We start from the raw sequence: 7,315 nt of genomic DNA, 5'->3' as shown, positions 1-7,315 counted from the left end.
AACTATTTTTAAATGGGAAATATGTGTTTATATCCTTATGTTTCCAATTTCCCTTGCATTCTTACGTATTTCATTGTGATTAAAATTTGAAATGATTGTCTAGCCCTAGTTCTCATCATCACATCTATGTCAAAGAAAGCCTGATAAGCCTTGGTCTTGGTGGCCCGCATACTCAGTGCCTTTTTACCATTAATAGCCATAGTGAATCGCTGTTATTATTCATAACCATTGATACTGAGCTCCACACGCATAGCAAATGGGAATTGACACCCTAAGAGCCATTAGCTTCTATCAGAAAGTAGAAAAGTGTGGATGATGACAACCAGTGGGGAAAGGGAGTGGGCCTGGTTCAGCAGCACAGCGCGGTGTGACAGCCACCCAGGTGCTGATGAGAGGAGCATCATCCAATAGAGAAGGATATAGGAAATGAAGGAATGGCCTGGATCTGGCTGTCACTTTTCTCTCTCTCTCTCTCTCTCTCTCTCTCTCTTTTTTTTTTTTTTCTTACAAAACTACTGGATTGCTGGCAAGATTGGAGGTAAGTTGATGTTTATTCTGTGCTATGTTTTGAATTAGGCACAAACAGAAATTCCTTCTGGCAGCTGAGCCACCCAAGTCATCATGATACAGAAGCAGAGACATGTATATATACAACATTCTTGGTCATGCGCTACAGCATTGATAAACTGAGTGCATAAGAGAGGACAAAAATTGAAAATGCACTTTGTCTGTTATCTCACAAAGTGAAATATGGGACCACTTAGAAATTTTCAGATAGCATTATTCTGAATTGAAATAAGCTATTGAACCTCACGGGATTCAGCCTCTTGGAGCTGCAGTTTAGTAGCACCTACCTTCTGCAGCTCTTTCCATGTCATCTTGCACTGCTATTGGTCCTCCTCAAACACCAGCACACCTCTCTCTGCCTTAGACATTGCTGCAGCTCCCCTGCCTTGGCTCTAACGCTTACTGTACTGGAACTCCCTTGCAATCTCTTCCTCCTGTGTCCCTTCCAGGGTTTGCAGCCTGGTGGAACTGCCCAGCTGCACATCTCAGTCTGGAGCTGCCTCACACCTGAACTCTCCTGCTGCCGGCTCAGCTGCACCTAACAGCACCATCCTGCTTCTGCCTTCTGTGACAGCTTTAGTGCTAAAAAATAATTCAGTGATTTTGACAGGAATGAGTAATGATTACAAATTATGGTGTGCCAACACATGGACAAATACATGAGACAGTAGCTGAGCAAAAGTACATCTCTATAGACAAGTTTTTTCAAGGGCACGTGCACCCCTTTGGGCAGCACAACCACACACCATTACTTGGACATCTCACTTCAGTGAATAATTCTGGAGATGATTCCCAGTTCTCTTACTTCCTGGTAGCAGCATCTGCATGAGTAAAGCGTAATGAAGGTGAAATGAACTCTCAGAATGAGCTACTTACCAGAGAGCCAGAGAAGGAGTATTTCTTTGATTTCAGACAAATCCTTCTGTCAGTGCTCTGCTTTTGATCTTTGCACGGAAAGGTGAAGCTCATGTAAGACAAATGCCTACCAAAGTATTACTTAAAAAGCATGCTTTTAGCAGAAGGTGGGGCACTGATTAGCTTTGACAACTGAAGCAAGGCGATCTACACAGCTATGGAATGCATAAAGATGAAAGTGAGGTCTCACATAAGGAACATTGCTGTTTTATTAGGAGGTACAGCCATTTGCACAATGAAGATTGGTGCTAATAACCTGCGCTGATGGACAATAGTTAATATTTGGGCAGTTGTGTTTTTTTCCTGCTGTCTTTTTCAGTTAATAGAGCATGACAAGATGTACAAAAGACACTTCAACTCTTCTACTCAATGTAATTTGGGGAACAAATAATCGTTATCTGTCAGAAGCATGATGTCTGACTATTGGGGACCATTGAGAAATTCTCATTTACACACACGAATGAGATATCTCAGAGCACCTGGGGTCTAAGGGTGCAGGATCAGTTGCTCATGGCCACAGCTGTGTGCCAGCAAGCAGCAACTCCACAGGGCTGGGAGGAGACAAGCAGACCCTGAATGCTGAGCCATGGGGGCAGCAGCCAGCAGAGGGGCTGTTTTACCTGACTCCACAACTGCCTTAACGAACTTCATTCACTTCACAGCAAGAACAAGAATGAGCTGGAACGAATTCCTCAGGGGCAAGCGCAACCTTCTGATACCTGCTTAAGTCTTAGGTGCAGTGTCCTGTGCTTTTCAAGCCCAGTACACGTGTGCTCTCATTTACAAATGTTTGCAACTGTTCTAGGAACCATGAGAGTTAGTGTCAGTGCTATATTACATTTCTTGTTGACTATTATTTCCTTTTGTCCAATTCATTCTCTTGTCTAGCAGCTAGAAATGTCAAAGAGTAGTGTTTACTGCTGTAAGAACTAATAAATTTTCAGCAGAAAACAGATTTGAACTTTAAAGAAGATGACTGATTCACAGCGTATCAAGCTGTTTCCATTTGTCTATAATAAAAACTATGTGTTCGTGTCCTTGCACTTCTATAGGTCACAGACGTAAGCAAAATCATGTGAATCTTCAATTAATTTCCACATTAGATCATTCTGACCACAGACACAATCTGCATTTTTAATCAAATGCTCTTGTCCTGCGCTATTCTGTTTCTGTGGAAGCGTGAATGCAGGTACCATCACCTGCACGGCTGCACTGCACTGGTTCCTTCATGAACATTGCTGACAGGCCGTGGAGACTCCCCTTCAAAAGTTCAGTGCCCTTAATGACATGAGCATTGCTATTTCCAGCTCCTGAGAAGGCAGGGCCCAGGGCCCCCATTGTGCAGGTCCCCAGCTCTTCTGGTGGTCAGCCAGGTAAACCTTCCTTCCCACCTCTCCTCAGTGGCATAAAGCCTACGCAGCATTATAAGAGCAAATAACGGTGGCACGAAGATCATGCAGAGTATTGGGGTTCTCCTTGGGGAAATGAATCTTCAGCCCATGGACTGAAACCAGTCACAGCCACGTCTTGAGATGGCAATTCTGGCACACCAAAAGGCCAGTCATTAAAGACCTCAACATGATACAAGAGGCCAAAAGCAAATAATGTCAACAATACAAGTGTGAAAGCCCCAGTGCTTTACTAAATAAAGGCTCCCTGTAAGAGGCTCCTGCAGCATGTGCAGGGATGGGTGCAGAGCACAGTTCTCCCTGCAATGCCCTGCCCTCTCCCTGTGCTCTCCCACTCAGTGGCACTTCCAAACACCAGGAACATTCCTATTATGCAATTTTTTCCCCTATGAAATGGAAGAACATTTTTCCCAAATGAATTTCACTCTACGGGCAGTGGTAGCAATAGCTTCCCATGTGGGAAACCCTTGTTGATTTCCCTTTTAGCTAGAAACAAGAGCTGTAGGAGCTTTCTGTTCCAATAGAGGCAGCTGCCTCCCCTGTGTGGAAATGCCACTTGCAGGAGCAATGCTGCTGCTCACAGCTGAAGAGGGGTTGTGCACAATGATGAGGCCAGCCTGTAGGAAACTGCTCTGCTTCTCTGGTAAAAGCATCAAGAACCTAATATGGGACAGTAACTGCGCAAACAACTTTCCAGAGAGGACAGCTGTCAAATGGCTGGTGTGCTTCCAGGGCCATTGGCTGCAGTAGGTGCTGCTTCTTAGCAGGACCACAGCAGCTGCAGAAAGCATGGACTGCATAAATGGCACTAGCATGTTGCTAGAGGAAATACAGCCCCATAAATCACCTCAAGAGTTCTCGAATATCAGGTATGATGGAGGCAGCCGGATCATTGCTAATCACAGAAATAACAGCCAGCTTGGGAAGTGAAGCAGGCAGGATTTCTCCTCCATATTTGCACTGATAATCAAATATTTCTCATCCTGAACAGAAGTCTTCCTGTTTCCTCCACATATAGAGTGGACAGAGTAAGAGAACAAAGCCACGGCTGCACAGTCTGCCTGTGCTGATGAACAAAGCAGCAAAGGGCCCTGCTGACCCAGGAGACCACTGCATCCCTGGTTGCACTAGATGATTCTGGAGATCTTTTCCAACCTCACTGATTCCGCAATTCTATGATTTACTTTGAGATCTAATATCGATTTAATAAAAGAGAGCATCTATGCCATATACTCATCTGGTGAAGTTAGTCACTTGGTCAGAATGCAGAGCCCAGAGGAGTTCCTGTCCAGCCTGAAAAGCAAAGCCAAACAGCTGCTCTCAGCAGCTCAGTGTGCTGTCGCATTTCAAAGGAAAGATGATAAATGTCTGATGGACTTGGTATGGATCACCAGATACACACACCAAGGGCTCCACAACTACACAGACATAAGGGACAATTTGACGTTTAAGGTTTGTGTAGAATATCATTTTCACCCCACGCACAGCAACAAGACCCACATGAAGGAAAGTGATCTGAACTCAAACTCCTTAGAATCTCTTCATTTATTGGATTTACCTATTTACCTTGGATTATACTGCTCTACAAAAAAAGAAAAGATACATATTACAGTCTTTTTGTTAACTCCAAGCACTTGCTTTAATTTATCTCCTACTACCATGTTAGAAGTAATGATAAGTTCCACCTGCTTATTGCTATTAATAAGGAAGGCACATTTTTTGGTTGACTTGGGCTAGCAAACATATTTCTGCTTCATGATATGCCCATTCTCCAGAAGCGTTTATGATGGGAAGGATACTCCCTACATCAGTGTTCTCCATTCCCTGGCATTAACCAGTTTGTGGCTGGTCTAGGTTGAGAAAAATTAGTTTAACACATGAAAGAGTGCTTGAATTTTCATTACTCTCTCCTTCCTCTTGCTTTCCATTGCCATGGAAACAGCCCCTTCTTATTCCTCTATCATTTGATTGTCGCATTTCCCATTAATTAGATTTACATATTTCTGGTGGTGGCAGTCACAGCCATACCTTCCAACACTGGGACACGGAGCCCACAGCGCTTCTGCAGCCAGAAGCAGGTGCTGCTCACACTCTGCAGCAAAGCTGTGGGATGTGCAGCCCCAACCCCTGGGGTTGCTGGGGAAGGAATGTGGCGTCCCTGCATGCTTGGAGCAGAGGGCACCTGACTGAGGTGATGGGGAGAAAGGCAGCTCTGTGACATGCACAGCAGGGTACTTTACAAAGACACAAAACAGTCCATGAATAGGCCCACAAGTGTTATAAGCCAGCAGAGAAGAAACAAACGCATGAGCAAGGCAAACAAGCTGTGCTTTCATAGGGTGTTTTGCCTACCTTCATGCTCCACGTGCCAGTATCCATACAGACACAGCTGCAGAGGGACAGGGCAAAGCAGACACAGATTGCTGGGGGTGAAGAGGTTGTGTGCACACAGATTTTCTCCAGTTTCTGTTAGAGGAAGGCAGAGACTTCACTCTCTGGTCACAATGGATCAGAGCCTCCTTCCTGGGCTTTGCTCCCTCATTCGTCTCTTCCTGCTAATCTCAAATTAAGATCTACCTGGCCTATCAGCCACACACCCGCAGGTCTCGTAAATGGAGGAAAAAGCAGCAGCACAGGAATTTAAGCACACACTTAAGCTAGCAAGTTCTCAACACACAGATCTGGATAACGTCTCGGCAAGCTGCAGTGCTGCTTTGGGAAGTATTTCCTCTAGAATTGTGAGGCCAGCTGAGCAGTGCATGCAGCGCTTATTGCCCCCGTGTGCTCTGACTGAGCACTGCAGGTGAAGGATGAGTGCTCTGACAGTTGTGCACACCTTGTCTCATCCCCTCATAAAGGCAGGGATTTCCTCATCGAGCTTGATACAAACAGAACACAAATGTTTGAAAACAGTTCTGATTGCTGAATAAATGCTGGTAATCACATTATCAGTTTACTAGATTAAAAATCTCAGTAACTGAGACACACCTGTGCACATTTCTTAAGACATTTCTGTCATGTTGAAGTTATCTGAAGTATTGTAACAGTGAAGCTAGGCTTGCCTTTTTATTTTCATTGTTTTTGCTTCTCAGGTGATGATTAATGTTCTTATTTATCATCACATTTGAGTCAGAATCTAAGCTGATTAATGTTGTTCTTTGTGCTTTACCTCCCACTCACAGTTCCCAGCTCAGTCCTAATGCTGATAAACCTGGGACTCCCCATTTACACACAGCTCTGCTTAGCCATGCTTAATAGCTGCAGCAATTACAGTTGTTTTCACCAACTTCTCCTGGCTATTCAACTTTCAATGCAATTTTGGTATGGCAAAGTACTTAAATATTCAGAAAAATAATAATCACAGACTCACAGAATAGTAGGGGCCGGACAGGAGTTGCAGAGATCATCCAGTCTGACCCTGCCATGTAAGGACACAGCTTCTGAAAAGCCAGACATGGTATGCATCTCACAGTGCTGCGTGCAGAGATTACAATCCTTAATAAGCATCTACACAGGGCCATGTACTTAATGTGCCTTCAAATACAGAAATAGTAGAAAAGAGCCCGTTCACAACAGCAGGGAAATGCTCCCCGAGTTGAGCACATACAACGCATTTTCTGTTTCACAATGGTGGCAGAGAAATACGCAAAACTGATGAAGCTCGGAAGCGGCAGCAGTTCCCTGCCGCAATGGGAAGGAGCAGGCCGAGCTGCAGGGCTGCGGTGTGGGCAGCCTTAAGCAGCTCCTGCGCTGCATGCCCACATGGCTGAGCCCGGCCCAACCCACGTGCTACGCTGCACTGCCATGCAATGGACCCAGCCGTGCTCCCACAGCTGCTCCTGGAGTCCAGCACGCGTCACCGCATGCATGCAACAGAGGAGACTGTGGGCAGCACTGGCTCCCAGGCCCGGGATGAGGGCTGTGGCTGACCAAAGATTTTCTTCTGGCTGTGGCAAAAGTTCGACAGCAGGCATCAACAAGCATTTTGCTGAAACTACAGGCAACTCGTGCCTAAGTTCTACCTTTTCATCTGTGTTCCTTTATCCTGAACAATACTCAAGCAGAAGTTCATTAATGCACAAAACAGAGTATGCAGGGAAATGCCATTAAGAAGGGGTCTTTAAAAGCAGTACTTTAGGACAGCCTTCACTTCTGAGCCTGCTGGGATGATCAGGGATGGCATCGTTCAGCCTGTGCTCTGGTGCATGCCGCACCAACAACCACACTGTCACACTCAGGGGCTGTTGTGCGACCAGCAGAGGTGGTCATTCACTCATCCTCATCAGGTCAATTTATGAAGGGCCACTGACTTGAGCTCTGTCTCTGGCAGGCAGTTAGCAGGAGGGCTCCCAGAGAACCTGCTGGTTGTGCTGGACTGGGGGTTACCTGTCCTGCTACAACAAGGCAGGTGTAAAAATATGAAC

This window comes from Tympanuchus pallidicinctus, unplaced genomic scaffold (genome assembly GCF_026119805.1).
Source record: "Tympanuchus pallidicinctus isolate F22 unplaced genomic scaffold, pur_lepc_1.0 scaffold3, whole genome shotgun sequence".
NCBI classification, from domain to species: domain Eukaryota; kingdom Metazoa; phylum Chordata; class Aves; order Galliformes; family Phasianidae; genus Tympanuchus; species Tympanuchus pallidicinctus.
Note: the sequence above shows the minus strand (reverse complement) of the source record.